At 38.8% G+C, this 17806-nt stretch overlaps 1 pseudogene; it reads left to right on the top strand.

The window, feature by feature from the left end:
- The first annotated feature begins 4764 nt into the window (after positions 1-4764).
- On the top strand, positions 4765-17414 carry LOC143557451 (receptor-like protein EIX1; annotated as a pseudogene).
- Positions 17415-17806: the final 392 nt, after the last annotated feature.

Here is a 17806-nt window from a genome sequence, read left to right as displayed (position 1 = left end):
TCTTTACCATCACAGGATTGGCTACCCACGTCTGGTATCGGATCGGACGGATGATGTTTGCGCGCAACAGGTCCTCCACTTGCTCATTCATGGCCTTCGCCTTTTCATCCCCCATGATTCTCTTTTTCTGAGCAATTGGCTCCACCGACTTGAACGTGTTAAGAGAATGTTGCGCCAAGTCTCGCGGGACCCCAGTCATATCGGAGTGTTGCCACGCGAAGACCGACGTGTATTTTGTGAGCAACCTTTTCATTCTCAATCTCGTTTCGTCTGAAATGGTAGCGCCAATTGTGACCGTTTGCTCGGGGAATTTTGGGTTTAAAATCCACTTCTCTGGAGCATTTTCCGCCATTGGAAGTTTCATTCTCCCTTCCCGCGGCGTACTTGTCACTGCGCACAAATGATCGCGGTAAACAAATGTTACGCCTGTTGGTGTAGGGAACCCCAATGCGCCGTGCGCTGGCGACGGTACAGCATTAAATTGGGCAATCGTTCCCCTACCCAGGATCATATTGTGGCATGACGTGGTGGGCAAGACCAAGAAGTTGACAACTTCTGCTCGCTTGTGCTCATCATCCCCCATAGTTAGTTCAAACTGAATCTGGCCTAGGGGATGGATGATTTCATTTGAAACACCACAGATTGGTGCGTTCACAATTTCGAGCCGCGCTTGGTCTGCCGGGTCTAACTTTCTGAAACATTGCTCATACATAATGTCAGATTCGCTTCCAGTGTCCACCAGGACTTTTGACACTTCGTAATGAGCAATGTGTGTGGTGATGACGAGAGGACTGCTTATTGAAGGGCCTCCCCTGATTCTTGGGAAGATGACTTGCTGCTCGCGCCAATCCCCGTGGATTTGCGCGCTTCTCTTTTTTGACGTCTGCCCTTGTCGTCCCCCCTCAGCCACACAGATTCTTTTGTATTTCTTGCTGGCAGAGGCTCCTTCCGGTTGCTCATCTTCTATTCTTTGGTTTTTCACCAAGTGAGCCAGCCTGCCTGACTTTACATCCTTCTCGATCGCATCCTTTAAATGATGGCATGCGTCGGTGTTGTGGCCCGGGGACCTGTGAAATTCACAATATTTGCCACTGTTTTGCGGTCCCTTGTAGTGTAGTTGCTTGGGGGGCTTGAATTGGACATTCTCAGTACTTAACACCTGTGAAGGTGTTTTAGTGAGGGGAGTCCATATTCTTGGCAGAGGTCTGCTAGGATCTCTGCCGCCCTCCCTCTTGTCACCCTCCCCGCGATTACGAACATCTTTTTGGGGCTGGGGTGAGCTTGGTTGCGCTTGTTTTTCTGCGGAAGAAAAACTTGTTGGCTGTAACCTGGACCATACAGAGTTCTGTTTGGCCCTCTTCTCCTTGCTGCGCGGTGATTCAGCCTGATGCGCTCTTTCTCTTGCCCTATCTTGGGCAATCTGTTTCTCATTTCTCGCGAAAACTCGCGATGCCTCCATTAACTTGGCCCACGTGGTGGGCATACCATCTTTGCTTACGAGAGCTCGTCGTAATTGATCACTGCGCGCGCCTTGTATAAAGGCCACGCGCAGGAGTTGCTCGGTTATACCTCCGATTGCCAGGGACTCCTGATTGAAACGAGTGATGTAATCTTCAATCGTTTCATCATTCCTGTGTATGCAGTGCATGATGTCATCAGGATCGCGCGTGTGCCTGCGCTGCTGTACGAAGTGGGCTTGGAACTTTTCTAATAGTTCCTCGAACCCATCAATTTGCCCTGTCGGCAAGCTCTCGAACCATACCCGCGCTGCGCCCGTGAGGCAGCGAGCAAACATATGACACCATGTTGGCATCGTCCAGCTCTCCAGGTTTCCCGTGTTGTAAAAACCTTGCAAGAAATCGTCTGGATCTGTCATGCCGTCATACTTACCCAGACCACTTGGCATCTTGGTCTTGTGCTGGATGGGAGCCTGCGCGATGCGCGCAGTGAACTTTGAGTGTTTCACCAAGATGGCTGGTCTGTAAGGTGTGGTTACGTCCACTTGCCCTCTGACTGGTGGGCTGTACGGCATGTGCAGATCCAGATCGGCTCTGGCTCCAGGCGCCATGTTCACAGGTGCGCGGAGCTGTGAGCCTCCTGCATGAGTATCCCGCGTCTTCCTCATGCTATGCACTTCTTCATCACTGAACTCAGTGTGTGCAGTGTGAACAGAATGTCCTTCTTCCGGCGCGCGCGGCCTTTTTGTAGTCTGCTTATCAAACGCTTGCCTTTGTGTTTGGTCGGCTAGCTTCTTCTGTTTGACCATTTCAGTGTACTTTTCCATCAGACGCCGCTGCTCGTTTATGAGCCATTCATTCGGATCATTTGTTTCTTCTTCTGGACCCATTGGTCCTTTCAGTTTCGCGCCGGCCATATTTTGTAACGTGAGATCGTCTGGAGGAGTTTCAGTCTGGCCGTGAGGGGTTGTGACGAAGGGACGGCTGCTGGTGGTACGCGTAGAATCACGCGGAACCCTCAGAACCTGCTGTCCGTCGTTAACACCCTCACGTTCAATATCCTCCAGAGCTTGATCAACGTTACGAACGCCAGAAACCATGGTGAATGATTTTTTTGTAGATCTGATGAGATCTGATTGCCGATGTAACAGTGGATGGCGCCAATGAAGAAACGTGGATCTACTCGCTGGTAGCAGATCTACTTTCCTCGGGTTTGATTATACTATTTCACCGATGGTTCTTCTGGATCTGTGTTCTTCCACCTACAAAATGAACAGCGCCGTTACTTACCCCTCAGAAAGGGACAGAGGGGTCCTCTTTGGGGTAACCCTCCGGCGTGAGAATCAGTATATTGTGGAGAAGATAATAATGTGTGTAAGGGAATCTCAAGGGTATTGCTTAATAGCTCAATCCCCTCTGATTGTGAGACTGTGTTTGTATGTAACTGACTGTGAGTGAATGTAATTCAATATGATTGAATGTGATATCACTGCCAGTAACTGTCAATGATTGAGTATGAATGTGCCATCAAAGTGGAGTTGATGCTGTATTTATAGTGCTAGGGTTTCCACTGGTTGGGCTCAACCTCGTTGGCCTCCTTCAATCGCACTGCGCCACGTGTCCTCTGGGACACCTGGCGCCTTCTCGTTGGTTGTAATCACGTGGTAGCACATGTGTCATGCTGAGTTGTCGACCTTTCATTTGGCAGCTGTCAACATCAGCATATTCTTACTCCTTAAAAAGATGCCTTCTGGAAGATTGTCTGACGTGCACAATGAAGGTTGCCCTAATCCTGATTTGGATAAGGACGAGGTTGATTATGTGCACGTGTGATATGCGCCCATCCTGAGGATGCGCGAGGTCTTCTCTTTATTCTCACGCGCAGATATTTCATGCGCAGGTGTGATATGCACGAGCATGTGATATGCGCCGCGCGCTGGTGCGCCGCGCGCATATGTGACGCGCGAGCATATGTGTGTCTGGGCAGATGTGATATGCAAGAGCATGTGATATGCGCCGCGCGTTGATGCGCCACGCGCATATGTGATGCGCGAGCATATGATGCCTGAGCATGTTTTGTATGCGCCATGCGCATAGGTTTTGACTTTGTGCCTTCATAATGTCTTTATCTTGTGGGTTGACCCGCCTTGCTCGGTGTTGAGGCGGGTACATACCTCTTCAAATAAGAAATCATAATCTCGGTGAAGAATTAAAAATGGCGGATTACCAGGATAGATGGCAGGTAATGAAAGGAATTAGGGTTTTAATGAAACGAACGGTATTATATTGAAATTTATGACCGGGTATGGATAACGGGTCATAAAAAAATCTGCCAAAATGTTTGAGCGGGAAAACAACAAAAAGATGTGATATTAGAGTGACATGTGTCTCCCAACATTTTATTTTATTAGAACATATGTATATGTATATGTAGATGTAGATGTATATTATGTAAACTATTCTCCTTATTCTTCCTAGGACAACAAGGACCAAGTTTGGGACGTGTTTAGATAATCACAACCTCATACCTAGCCTAAAAACCCATCAAGTATCAGGCATACCTACGAGTTTTAAGCCTAATATATGATGTTTATACTTAGAATAAATCATGTATACTATATATCATATATGTTTTAAAAAATCTGGATGGTACGAACTAGGAATATCATTCGATATACTATATACCCGAGTTTCGTTATGCCATGGCAAAAGAAACCATGTTTATATCTTGACGATTTGAAGAAACCAGCACTGTTTAGAAGCATGATAATATCCTTAAACTCTTTTTAACTCCATAATATTATCAATCACAGTAATAAAAAATCTCGCTTCTTGAATACATGCATCAACTAACATTAACATTAAAGAATCATAAAATAAGTTTTGTAGCTAATTTGTTCACAAACTTCGGTTTCATAAATTCAAACCTTGTTTGAATATATTCAAACTTTGTTTATACATTAGACTATATATGTGAAAATTTTCAATAATACTGCCAGTTTGAATGCATTACAATCCATATCAGTTCATATTTATTATAAATGTGTTTATAATAACAAAAAAAATACAAAAAAAAGTTACAAATTATGTGAAATGAAAACTACGAGTTTTTAAATTCCTGAAAAGAAATAATATAGAGGGGGGACCAAAGAATACATGTTTGTGAATACAAATGGCCGAATTGACTTAAGTCTTCAATAACAACACGTTTCTCTTCAATAATGGATATATAAGTGAACTACGTCCTTTGTCTTAGGAACCCATCAATTCATCATAAAAAAGAGCGTTTTTATTAATTGTTTGAACAATGGGGAATAAGTGGGGTATGGGGTTCTACTTCATATTTTTAACTATACTAGGCGGATGCCCGAACGAAAACCTTGTGAATCACGTAACAATTAAGAGTGTTCATGGTTTGGTTTAAAAACTTTAAAATGGTCATCAGTTTGGTTTCACGATCGTTTTTTTTACTTTCACTCGGTAGGTTGGTTAAAAAATTTCCAAACCGTAGCGAACGGTTTGGACACGGATTATGCTGAAAACCGGCCAAATGAAACCAAACTAAACTTTAAATGTTGTATGCATTTTAATATCTTTTATTATTTAGTATTTGACAAAGTTTGTTATATATATTAGATAGAGTTCATATATAATTAAACAAAGTTTCTTTTTAATACAAGTAAACATGACTATTACAACTTTAAATTAACCTAATTCAATTATGATTTTTTATAATCTTCGTTCTTGTAATAATTTCGCATCGTAGGTGTTTAATTAATCTTTACCACTTATGTTGCTAAATTATCATTTTACCAGTTTTGTTATATATAAGAGAGTCGATAATGATTCGGTTTCAATTTTCAATGATTCAATTATGGTTTCGGACGATGAAAAATTGATACTAATGGTTGGGCCCACAAGTTTAACTTACAAATCATCAAAAACTGGCATTGAGCACCCCTAACATATTAATTTTTTAAAAACTGAAAAGATTATAACAATATCATAATGAAAAAGTTATAACAATATCATACTCTAATTGAAGAAAATAAAATGCTCGATTTTATGGTGCACTTTTTTTTCCAAAAATATTAGCGTACGGAAAAATTATGGTCGTTTAAAAATCGTGGTGGGAAGTTAGTTTAAGATTAAAATTAAAAGCATAATATGGTTAAAAATGAGGGGGGCAAACTTGTAAGTTAGATGAATTGTGTTTAAAAGACAAGTTTACCCCTTTTTACACATGTGCTTTATGCATTAACAATTGTAAAACTCTTAAAATCAAGTGTCTTAATATACCCTTGTCTCATGTATTATATAGTATAGATATAGATAGATAGTTAAGATATAATTAAACAAACTCTATTTTAATACAAGTAAACTTGACAATTACAACTTTACATTAACCTAATTCCATTATGAGTTTTTGTAATCTTAGTTCTTGTTATAATTTCGCATCCTAGGCATTTCATTAATCTTTACCATTTATGTTGCTAAAATTATCATTTTTCCTGTTTTGTTATATATAAGAGAGTTGGTAACGATTCGGTTTCAATTTTCAATGATTCAATTATGGTTTTGGACGATAAAAAATCAATACTAACGGTTGGGTTCACAAATTTAACTTACAAACCATCAAAAACCGGCATTGAGCACCCCTACATAAAATATTAATTTTTAAAAGCTGAAAAGATTATAACAATATTATACTCAAATTGAAGAAAATAAAATGCTCGATTTTATGGTGCACTTTTTTTCCAAAAATATTAGTGTACAAAAAAATTATGGTCGTTTAAAAATCGTGGTAGGAATTTAGTTTAAGATTAAAATTAAAAACATAATATGGTTAAAGATGAGAGGGCAAACTTGTAAGTTAGATGAATTGTGTTTAAAAGACAAGCTTATCCCTTTTTACACATGTGCTTTATGCATTAGCAATTGTAAAACTCTTAAAATCAAGTGTCTTAATTTACTCTTGTCTCATGTATTATATATAGTATAGATATTTGGTTGCAACAATAAACACTTGTTTGTCTTGCTTTGAGCACGACCGACTAGCTCTTCTCAAGTTCAAAGACAGTGTTGCGGATGCCTATCATATGTTGTCAGGCCCGGCTCTTGGGGTGTGCCAAGTGGGCGACCGGCCGAGGCACGTTTTTTTCGGGGGCACAATTTTTTAAAAATTCCCGATGGCATATATGTAAAATACCCGAATGTTTATAATCCCACTATTTTTATAACACTCAAACACCTTTTAGACCGATTTTTTTTAAAATTACGCAAAGACTTATAGGCCCACTCAAAATTGAAAAGGGCCAAGTACTTTTAATTAATCAATTATAAGTTAAATAAATAAATAAAAGAAACGTATATGCGGGATAACAGCAAAGTCGACTTCGAACACCAGCAGTCACGATAGCATCTGCATAAATGAGTTTTTCGAAATTATAGTTATTAAAATCTTATTTACGATCCACAATGCCCCCACAACATGTTCGCGAGGATAACTATTGAGAACGGAACGTTAGAGAGCATAAACTGTGAAGAATTGATTAACCAATTTGTTATCAAAAATGTTAGGAGAGCTTCACAAATCCATTAGCTATTAGCCTATTTAGTATGTCATAAACTCATTCTAATACCATGATTTTGCTAATTGTTATGTTTATCGCTATAACTTTAATCGGCGTATAAAAATGTGTTTACATTACTTAGTACGTTAAGGTTTAAGGGGCATATTTTTTCGGCTCGGTCGGAGCACGTGAATTCTCAGAGTCAGCCTTGTATGTTGTCATCATGGGTTGCCGATGATTGTTGCAGCTAGGATAGAGTCAGGTGTGATGATGTCACTAAAAATTTTGCAAGTCTTAATCTGAGCTTATCTTTTTGGTGGTGATGAGTGCTTAGTTATCAATGAGGTGAGCACCTCTTTGGGAGAGTTGTGGAGTTTGAAATACTTGGACTTGAGTGGGAATGATTTTCAAGATAGCCCGATCCCTAAGTTCATCGGATCCTTGAAGCAACTAAGATACCTCAATCTTTCTCTAGCATAATTCTCACACATTGGAAATATTTCTAATTTAAAGAAGCTTGACTTCTATGCAAACTCATTTGAGGTACATGATATGGCATGGATTTCTGGTCTTTCATCGCTCGAGTATATTGATTTGGGTTACGTGCCTCTTAGTGGAACGAGAAACCTTGATATGGTGTTTTACATGATTCCTTCGTTGAAAGAGTTACATTTGTCAAAATGTGTTCTTGTCAATTCTGATCTTAGTCCTCTTTGTAACTCGAGCATTACACTATCCAAAATTAGACATCTAGATCTTAGCTCCAATTCTTTCGAAGGTCAACTTCCTCCCTTTTTTCTAAACATGACATCCTTACAATCTCTAGTCTTTCATCCTTTAATCTTAGTCTCACATGGAACCTTGCAAACTTTCTTAGCATGATGCCTTCTTTGTCAGAGCTTCATTTGTCATCATGTAACCTCAAAGAGGCCCATCTATCTCATACTCATCATAACTTCACTAGCCTTTCTAACATCCGACACTTAGATCTTAGCAAAAATTTCTTCCCATGGAGATTTCCATCCATTTTAGCAAATATGACTTCCTTACGAATCCTTGACCTTTCTGGTAGCCTTTTGAATTCATCTGTTCCAATTATACCTAATCTTCTAAAACTTGACTTTTCTAATAATCAGTTTAGGCACATCGAGGATGTGGGAGTCCGGAGACAATGTTATCTGAAACAATTGAGGGTGTCTTCAAATTATTTCCTAATGCAATCTCTTGACTCGCCTACAAACACATCACAATGCTATAAATATGATTTGGAAAGTTTGGAATTAGCTGGGAGTTTAGATGGTACATTTCCAGAATCTATCGGAAGAATGGATAATTTAAGAGGCTTGTATTTATCTCGCAACAAGTTAACGGGTTCAATACCTGAATCTCTAGGAAGATTAAAATTATTACAAGAATTCGATTTATATGAAAACGACTTAACAGGTGCCATTCCAACATTGCCTGGCAAACTTATAAAAATTGACCTTTCTTTTAATCATTTAAATGGTTCAATACCAGAATCTATAGGAAGACTTGTTTCATTAGAATCATTTTTAGTGTCTTCAAATTTCTTAAGTGGGGCACTTCCTATTTTAATTGGCCGACTCTCATAACTTCGTTCTCTTGATGTCTCTCACAATTCGTTGGAAGGAGTAGTCTTTGAAGCTCATTTAGCTAAACTTTTGATGTTGAAAGACTTGAATGCAGCTTCTAACAGTAAGTTGGCATTCAACTTTTCATGTGAGTGGATGCCTCCATGCTAGTTGATCACCATTGATTTTAGTTCTTGCAATCTTGCAAGTGGCTTTCCAGAGTGGCTTCGAAATAAAAGGAAACTTGATAAATTAGACTTATCTCATGCAGACATCTTAGGACCTCTACCCACATGGTTGCAAAAGTTACCCATCATTCGTTCCTTGGATCTCTCTAATAACAACATTAGTGGAACTTTAACCAACCTTCCTAACGGGAGACCTTATATTGGTTTTAACAACATTAGTGGAACTTTAACCAACCTTCCTAACGGGAGACCTTATATTGGTTTTGGTGATTTATATAATAACCGGAATTGCGTCTGCAAAATAACCTTTTCATTGAGTTGATTCCATGGTCATTGTGCGAGAGGATAGATCTGGAAACTCTTGATCTTTCAAGAAATAGGTTAATAGGAAATGTTCCCAAATGTCTTAGGAATATGCAAAGGTTGAATTTCTTGATGCTAAGCTTAAATGGACTGAGCGGCGTCATTCCAAGTTTTATAGGGCCAACTTGGTATTGTTACGCTTGAATGACAATAACTTAAGTGGTGAGCTTCCTTAAGAAATTTGGAATTTAAGTGCGTTAATGTTCTTAGATTTGGGTAATAATGTGATCGATGTCGAAAGGTCAATCAAAAACATTTATAAATTACCTTTACTAGCTAAGGCAAGTAAGGTGTCGAATCCACATGGAATCAGTGGAAAGTGCTAATCAAGTTCAATACTTAGTAACTAACTATTCTAGGTGGACAGACGATATCAAGCAGATTAATTATTGATTTAGTTGTAAAACAATTAAAAGAAAAGGTAACCAAACTCCAGGTTTCAGGTTGTGAAGCAACTAGACTAATTGATTAAACTTATTTGGGAAACTCGTTTGCTTACACCTATAATCAAAATACTAGATATTTGACCTCAGTGATCGTCGGAACTTAATCCGAACAATTGGCTTAGTTGAATAATAACCTAATTTATTACCAGTTTTAGGGTTTGATAAATGTAAGTGATTTAATGGCCAGAGATAAACGGGTTAATAACTCTAAGAACCTAATCCTAAAAGTTGATGACCACAAACCAATTAACTGATAAAATCACAAAACATTTAATTACGAAAAACTGTTGAATGCGCAAACAATCCAATATTAAGGTTCAAAATACCAAAAAGTCTTGCTTACAAACGCAACCCTACTCCCGAAGATGCTCACAAAAGCTTTAGCCTTACATCGTCATCTTGAATAGTTTGATTATGGTGTGAAAGGATAAAAGCATGGATGACTGTAGTGATTGGTAAGTGTTAGGATGGTGGAAAATGGCTTCCTAATACCCCAAAACGGCTGGGAGAAGTCTCCTTTTCGTAACCCTAATGTTATATTTATATATGGAGGCAAAAACCTAAAATCTGCGTCTTTTTACGAAGTAGGCCGCAATTTGTGCTCACAGGGCCGCAACTTGTGGCCTCCCTTTACCAAAACTGCCTGATCTACGCCCCTTCTTGCGGCCTCTCTTACCAGACAGGACCACAAATTGCGGCCCCGACGGCACAACTTGTGGCATGTCTGGTCTCCTTAATTTTTTCTCCATATCTTGGCTATCGGCCTCGTTCATCTTCGTTTTAACTTTCAAGTATCATCCCAATAGCTTCCATCAAGCTCCATGTAGCTCCATTAAGCACCAACACACCTGCAATCATAAAAGATCTCAAAGTAATCATATTCGATATATATATATATAACTAAACCACACGATATTAGACATTAAAAACACATTCTTTTACCCACTCGTCACATCCCCACACTTATCCTTTTTCGTCCCAAAAAAGATATACAATGAAATCAGAACCGGAAACTGGTTTTTCTTAAATAGTTAAATTATTTTAAATATCAACAAATAACACAAAAACAGCGATTGCCGATATTGCTATCCACTTAAACCTATGCCCTAATACTTACCGGGACAAATATGGCGTGACAACTTCATTAGTTTATATGATTAAATGGAACCCACACATCAAAGCCCTGAAGCTAGCTTACCATGCTTCATTATAGTTTACCGAGCCGAACCACCCGAACTTGACTTAAACCTTAGAGCTAGATGATCAAAACTATGCACAACCATGTGTACCATGTTAGGCCCATATGTAATAGCTAAAACAATCATGGATATTTTATCGAACCAAAACCTAAACTTAAGCATCCCTACAAGAATGGCCATTAGATACGATTACGGTGCAATTATGTTACTACTAGCAAATAGTCCCCACTACATGGTATACCTACGTTATCAAGCAACACCCCAAAATCCATCTCCAGGGGTGAGTATGCACGAATTCATCTGTAGGGATTACATGTGACGTGTCTCGTGTGGTCCGTTTCTTAATGGTAATGAGATGCGAGCACAGGGACCCCACATGACTAATAGCGTGGATGATCAAGTCAGTAGTGTAATTGTACTTTTAAAAGCACGTAATGATTATGTTTAATGACTTATAGTTGGCATATAAACTGCGGGCTTGCTCTTTGAGCTCTTTTAATATTCATAAATCCACTTAGGAGATATGAATACCCAGATGATATACCGGCATAAAGACCCCTTGTGTCCGAACCCTAGAGCATCCCATCAATACAGGATTTAAGGTTATAAAACCATACACCTATGGAGCGTTAACCACTTAAACTATAAGTATTTTCGTTATGTTTATATCACAAGCCAGCTAGCATACTCTAACGTTAAGTCTATCCAAGTATCGTTCAGTAGTCTATTCATATTTTAAAATTTTCTTTTGGTGATCAAATCTAACAAAAAGGCTTGAGTATGGCCCGACCTTTCATCCCAGTCCATACACAGGCTTAGCTAAACAAACAAGACCCGAAAATGTTTCCCACTAAAATCAAGCAATTAGAGGTTCAATTGAGTCAACAGCCAAACCGTCCTTTCATTCTTAAAGGCTGAGTCTACCGACACATTCCAAATTAAGTGTGTTACTGTTCTTTTATTATTATTATTACTATTATTATTATTTTTATTTATTTGTTTTTTTATTTTATTTATTTATTTATATATTTTTTTATTAATTTTTTGTAAATTTTTATTTTTTTATTATTATTTTTTTAACAGCTCCAGTTTTTCTATCATTTTTCATTGTGTATAAGTATAAAATTTTCGGGACATTCTTAGCAATACCCGCATTCCCACACTTAAACATTACATTGTCCCCAATGTAATTATTCATTTAAAATTCGAGTGTGACACATAGAAACTTAAACATTTTAACAACCAAAATAAAGGAAAGAGACACATGCACCTGATTCGAATCTCTCTTGTCAAACGGGTCCTGCTGATAAGTACTGTTGCAAACTTGACCCGAACTCCTTGAACCTTGATGTGACAATATATAATCCATTGAATCTTTACTAGACCACCATGATCTTCCCCACACTAAGGGCTTACTATAACTACAAAACACAAACAAAAAGTAGCACGCAAAAGAAAACTAAAAATAAAGAAAACAAACAAAACAAAATAAAAGGTCGGGTTGTCTCTCGATCAGCTAAGTTTTTGTTAAGGTCTTTAGCCAAACCGTTACCTCATTTGGTGATTATGGTGGTCTAATGGAGTGCTTACCTTCCTCCGCTTCATTCTTCTTACTTCTCTAATAGAGTGATAAATTATCCATAGTATTCCACCTTGGCCCAAAACACGCCACCCTTCTTTGTTCATTCTCAAACCCTGGTGGCTTCTTTACCTTCTCCTTCTTTGGCGGTTTCTTCTTACTCCTTCCACATGTCTCATCATTACCCACATTTTTACTCGCAGCCTTGATATCATCACCTGAAGTAGCCAACTCCTCAGTTCGAATTTCTATTGCATTCAACTCCTCTTTCTCTCTCTCCCGCTTCGACCTATCAAACACAAAACCCTCTTCTTCGGTGTCATCCTCACTTACATGAGGAAGACACCTGTTAGTAGAACCTGACCTAGAATATTTATTTTCAAAAGAATAAGCAAATGAATTTGAAAATATATTTAGAACAAACTTACAGTTACCAAAGGTCATGCACATTGTTCCGTCTCGGCAATTGATTTGAGCATTTGATGTTGCCAAAAACGGTCTCCCCAATATCACTCGAGGTTCTTCTTCATTCCTTGCTGGTGCATAATCAAGAACAAGAAAGTCTTCAGGATAGTAAAAATCACCAACCTTTACCGCGACACCAACCAACTTCCCCTGGGGCCGTCTTTGAGTGAAATCAGCTAACACCAAGGTGGTGTCAACTTCTTGTAAAGGTCCCAACTCAAACTGGTAATACACACTCCCCGGTAGATCACTTACACTCGCACCATAATCAACAAGTGCCTTGGTGGTCTTGAACTCGCCAATCTGAATGGGGATGAGTGGTGCCCCTATTTCAAATTCTTCAACCGCATTGTTCACCCCATTATCTTCAATTGTGATGGCACTAACGTGCACGTTTTTACCATTTGATGAACTGCTACCCTGATGGTTGGGGTTCTTCAAAGTATCACTTGGTAGCTTGGAAGGATTTCTCTTCAATGTGGCCAACTCTTCAGCCAATTGGCTCATCTGCTTGTCTCTTGCAGTGTTTGCCTTCTCTTGAATCTCCATCCTGCGACTCAAATCTTTTAAGAGTGTCACAATTTCTGAATCTTGCGAAGAATTTTGACCTTGAGCCGCCCCTTGACTTTGCTGACCCTGCTGATAATTCTGCTGATAACTCTTGTTGTAACCCCCCGACTCTCTCTGATTGTACCTGCTTTGACTGTTACTTGAACCATTCTCATACTGCCTCTGATTTGACTGATAACTGTTTCTCTGAGTATTGCCTTGGAAAATTGTGTTTTGTTGGGTATTCAGGTTTCCATAGCTGAAATTAAGGTGGTTTCTGAGGCCCGGGTGGTATGTGTTAGAGTTCATATTACCACTGTTATTTTACCTTTTCTCTCCTTGTACAAAATTTACCTCATCTTCCTCTTCATCCTCCAACTCTTCCACAACTCCACAACTCGCTACCTCGTGCCCCAACTCACCACATTGTTCACAAACTGGATATACTTTTCCCGATTTCCCTTTTTCTTTCGTACCAGCAACCATTAACTGATCTAGCTTCTTTTCTAACCGTGCCATCCGATCATCTGAACTTCCACTGTCTACTGCTTTCACCACTGACCTTTTTATCATCTTGTTCGACTGGGCCTGTCATGTCTCTCTAGATGCCCCCAATCCACATGTTCATCATTCGTTAGAAAAGATCCATTAGTGGTAGATTGGAGGTATCGCACAGCGTCAGTCGATAAACCATCATGGAATGCCTTTATCAACTCCCACAGAGCTATGCTATGATGAGGGCAAGTCCTCAACAACAACTTGACCCGCTGAAAAGCTTCATAGAAAGTTTCTCCTGTACGCTGCTGATAATTTCTGATGGATGTTCTAGCTTCTGAGGTTATTTGTGGCGTATAATACTCATCTAAGAACTGTTGTGCCAAATCTTGCCACATATAAATACTGGATGACGGCAATGAAAGAAACCACTGCTTTGTTGTATCTTTTAAAGTGAATTGGAAGACTATCATCTTCACCTCATCTGCAGTGAACCCTTGACTAGAGATTGTCGCACAAATCGAGTTAAAATCACTCAAATGTAAATACGGCTCATCTGTGGCTTTTCCATGAAACGTGGGTAATCCGGTTAAGCTACTCTGTCTGACTTAAAAAGTTCTTCCATTTCTCACCGGAATAATGATTGGCAAGGGATTTGTAGCCACCTGTGGAATAAAATGGCTTTGAACCCCCCGAACTGGTGGTGGAGCAAATGCTCTCGGAACCCCATCATCAAACTCATACTCAGGAACCTGTGGTCCTTGCACAATTGGTCTTCTTCATGGCCTGCGGTTTCTTGGTTGCCGTCCTGGTTCAGGTGTTTGGTTACGTGGTGGTTGTTGTGGTTGTTCTCTCTGATTATACCGACCCCTAGGTGTATCTTCCCATTCCTCCTCATCCTCAAATTCGTCAAAATCTTCAAATCCCCTTCTTCGATTGTTCTTTCTCTCAAAATCAACCACACCCTGAAAATATGGTGGTTCAGACCTGATTGACCGATCATCCCTCATGTGATACTGTCTTTGAGCTCTACGGTTTCAGTTGAGGTGTTGGTTTAGTGGTGGTAAGTCATTGAGTGGGGGATTTTGTGGAATGTGTTGTGCTTCATGATTAGGAGGTGGGTCTTGGTTTTCGGGTTGTAACCCGGGTGGGATTGGGTACTATCCTGATGGTTCATATCTTCTTCTTTTGGTTTTGAAATTTAACCCCATTTTTTAGCTGCTCGGTTTCTTTTTGCTGTTTTCTCTATTTCTGGATCAAACTGTAGCGGCTCTTGCTCTCGAGAATACCATGTATACATCAACCTGAAAGATTACTGCGCACATGAAAACACACAACCCCGCGAAAAATCAACGAAGAAAAAGAAACAAAAACTGAAATTAAAATTAAACTTAACTAGACTAACTAACTAAACTAGCACTTTGCACGTTGATTCCCCGGCAACGGCACCATTTTGATCGATTTCGAAAGGTCAATCAAAAACATTTATAAATTACCTTTACTAGCTAGGGCAAGTAAGGTTTCGAATCCACAGGGAATCAGTGGAATGTGCTAATCAAGTTCAATACTTAGTAACTAACTATTCTAGGTGGACAGACGATATCAAGCAGATTAATTATTGATTTAGTTGTAAAACAATTAAAAGAAAAGTAACCAAACTCTAGGTTTTAGGTTGTGAAGCAACTAGACCAATTGATTAAACTTATTTGGGACACCTATAATCAAAATACTAGATATTTAACCTCACTGATTGTCAGAACTTAATCCGAACAATTGGCTTAGTTGAATAATAACCTAATTGATTACCAGTTTTAAAGTTTGATAATTGTAAGTGATTTAATGGCTAGAGATAAACAGGTCAATGACTCTAAAAACCTAACCCTAAAAGTTGATGACCACAAACTAATTAACTGATAAAATCACAAAACATTCAATTACGGAAAACTGTTGAATGCATAAACAATCCAATATTAAGGTTTAAAATACCAAAAAGTCTTGCTTACAAACACAACCCTACTCCCGGAGATGCTCACAAAAGCTTTAGCCTTGCATCATCATCTTGAATAGTTTGATTATGGTGTGAAAGGATAAAAGCATGGATGATTGTGGTGATGGGTAAGTGTTAGGATGGTGGAAAATGGCTTCCTAATACCACAAAACGGCTGGGAGAAGTCTCCTTTTCGTAACCCTAAGGTTATATTTATATATGGAGGCAAAAACCTAAAATCCTCGTCTTTTTACGAAATAGGCCGCAATTTGTGCTCCCAGGGCCGCAACTTGCGGCCACCTTTACCAAAACTGCCTGACATGCGCCCCCTTCTTGCGGCCTCTCTTACCAGACAGGACCACAAATTTCGGCGCTGACGGCACAACTTGCGGCCTGTCTGGTCTTCTTAATTTTTTCTCCATATCTTGGCTATCGGCCTTGTTCATCTTCATTTTAACTTTCAAGTATCATCCCAATAGCTTCCATCAAGCTCCATTTAGCTCCATTAAGCACCAACACACTTGCAATCATAAAAGATCTCAAAGTAATCATGTTCAATATATATATGTAACTAAAACACACGATATTAGACAATAAAAACACATTCTTTTACCCTCTCATCATAATGCATTCAGCGGAATAATACTAGAATGGATTGGAGAAAAAGAAAGTATGTTGTTGGTTTACAGGTTACACAGAAATAATTTTACTGGAGAAATTCCTCGATCTCTATTTAAAAATGTATATCTTCAAATTTTGGATGTTGCACACAACAATTTAATAGGAACCATCCCTCGTTGTCTAGAAGAATTGTATGGTATGGCTAGCTCTCGTGACGGTGGACCTAGAAGTTCTGAGGAGGTGGTGACTCAGACAATGAAAGATGTTGATCTTGATTATATGAAAACATTGGAACTTGTCATAAACATAGACCTTTCAAGAAATAAACTTGTCGGAGAAATACCTACAAAGTTAACTGCACTTCATGCATTGGTGGGCTTTAACTTGTCCAATAATCATCTTAGCGGAGGCATTCCAGATCGCATTGGAGACATGAAAGCATTAAATTCTCTCGATGTCTCCGGAAATGAGTTGAGCGGGTTGTTCCCTCCAAGCATTGCAACTTTGAATTTTTTAAGCCATTTGAATTTGTCAAACAACAACTTGTCAGGATGAATTCCAACAAGGAATCAGTTGCAGACCCTCATTGATCCATCAATATATGCTGGGAACAAAGGTCTATGTGGGGATCCATTGCCAAAGAGTTGCTCTAATCACGAAAACCCAACCGTAATTGCCAAGATGAAATATGAAGCAAATGATGAGACCCACAACGAGTGGTTTTATGTGGACATAGCATGTGATTTTACAATAGGGTTTTGGGGTGTTATTGTAGTTTTGGTGCTAAAGAAGCAATGGAGACAAAAGCTTTTCATGTTTGCTGAGGAGACCATGGGCAGGATACACGTTGCAGTCATGGTAAGAGTTAATAAGATGATGAGAGGAAGAGAAGCCGTATAAAGTTAGTGTGTCTAGTCATTAATATGTTGCAAATAATTTTTTGTAATTCCTTGTTTATTTCTTCATGACATTGGTTAATTTGCTTTTTATCATGAATGCATGAAATTATGTAGAAAAGAATGTCTGGTAAGAAATTGATCTAATAACTAGCTCCATAAACAATTTAAAGATCTAAATCATGTTTCTTTAAGATATATTTAGAAAGTAATGATTACATCGGCAAACGACAGCAAACATATTAATATTTCGAAATTTATCTTTATCTATATTAAAGAAATACGGTTTCTCCTATATCTATTGGTTCAAATACTTATTTCCATATATAACAATCATTCTTATAATTTTCTTTTAATTTAATAAATAAAAAATAAAATTAAATATTTATGACCCTT

This window comes from Bidens hawaiensis, unplaced genomic scaffold (assembly GCF_021521415.1).
Source record: "Bidens hawaiensis isolate Kalapana, Puna unplaced genomic scaffold, B.hawaiensis_p1.1 tig00018965_1, whole genome shotgun sequence".
Lineage (NCBI taxonomy): Eukaryota > Viridiplantae > Streptophyta > Magnoliopsida > Asterales > Asteraceae > Bidens > Bidens hawaiensis.
Note: the sequence above shows the minus strand (reverse complement) of the source record. Positions and strands in the feature narration are given on the sequence as shown.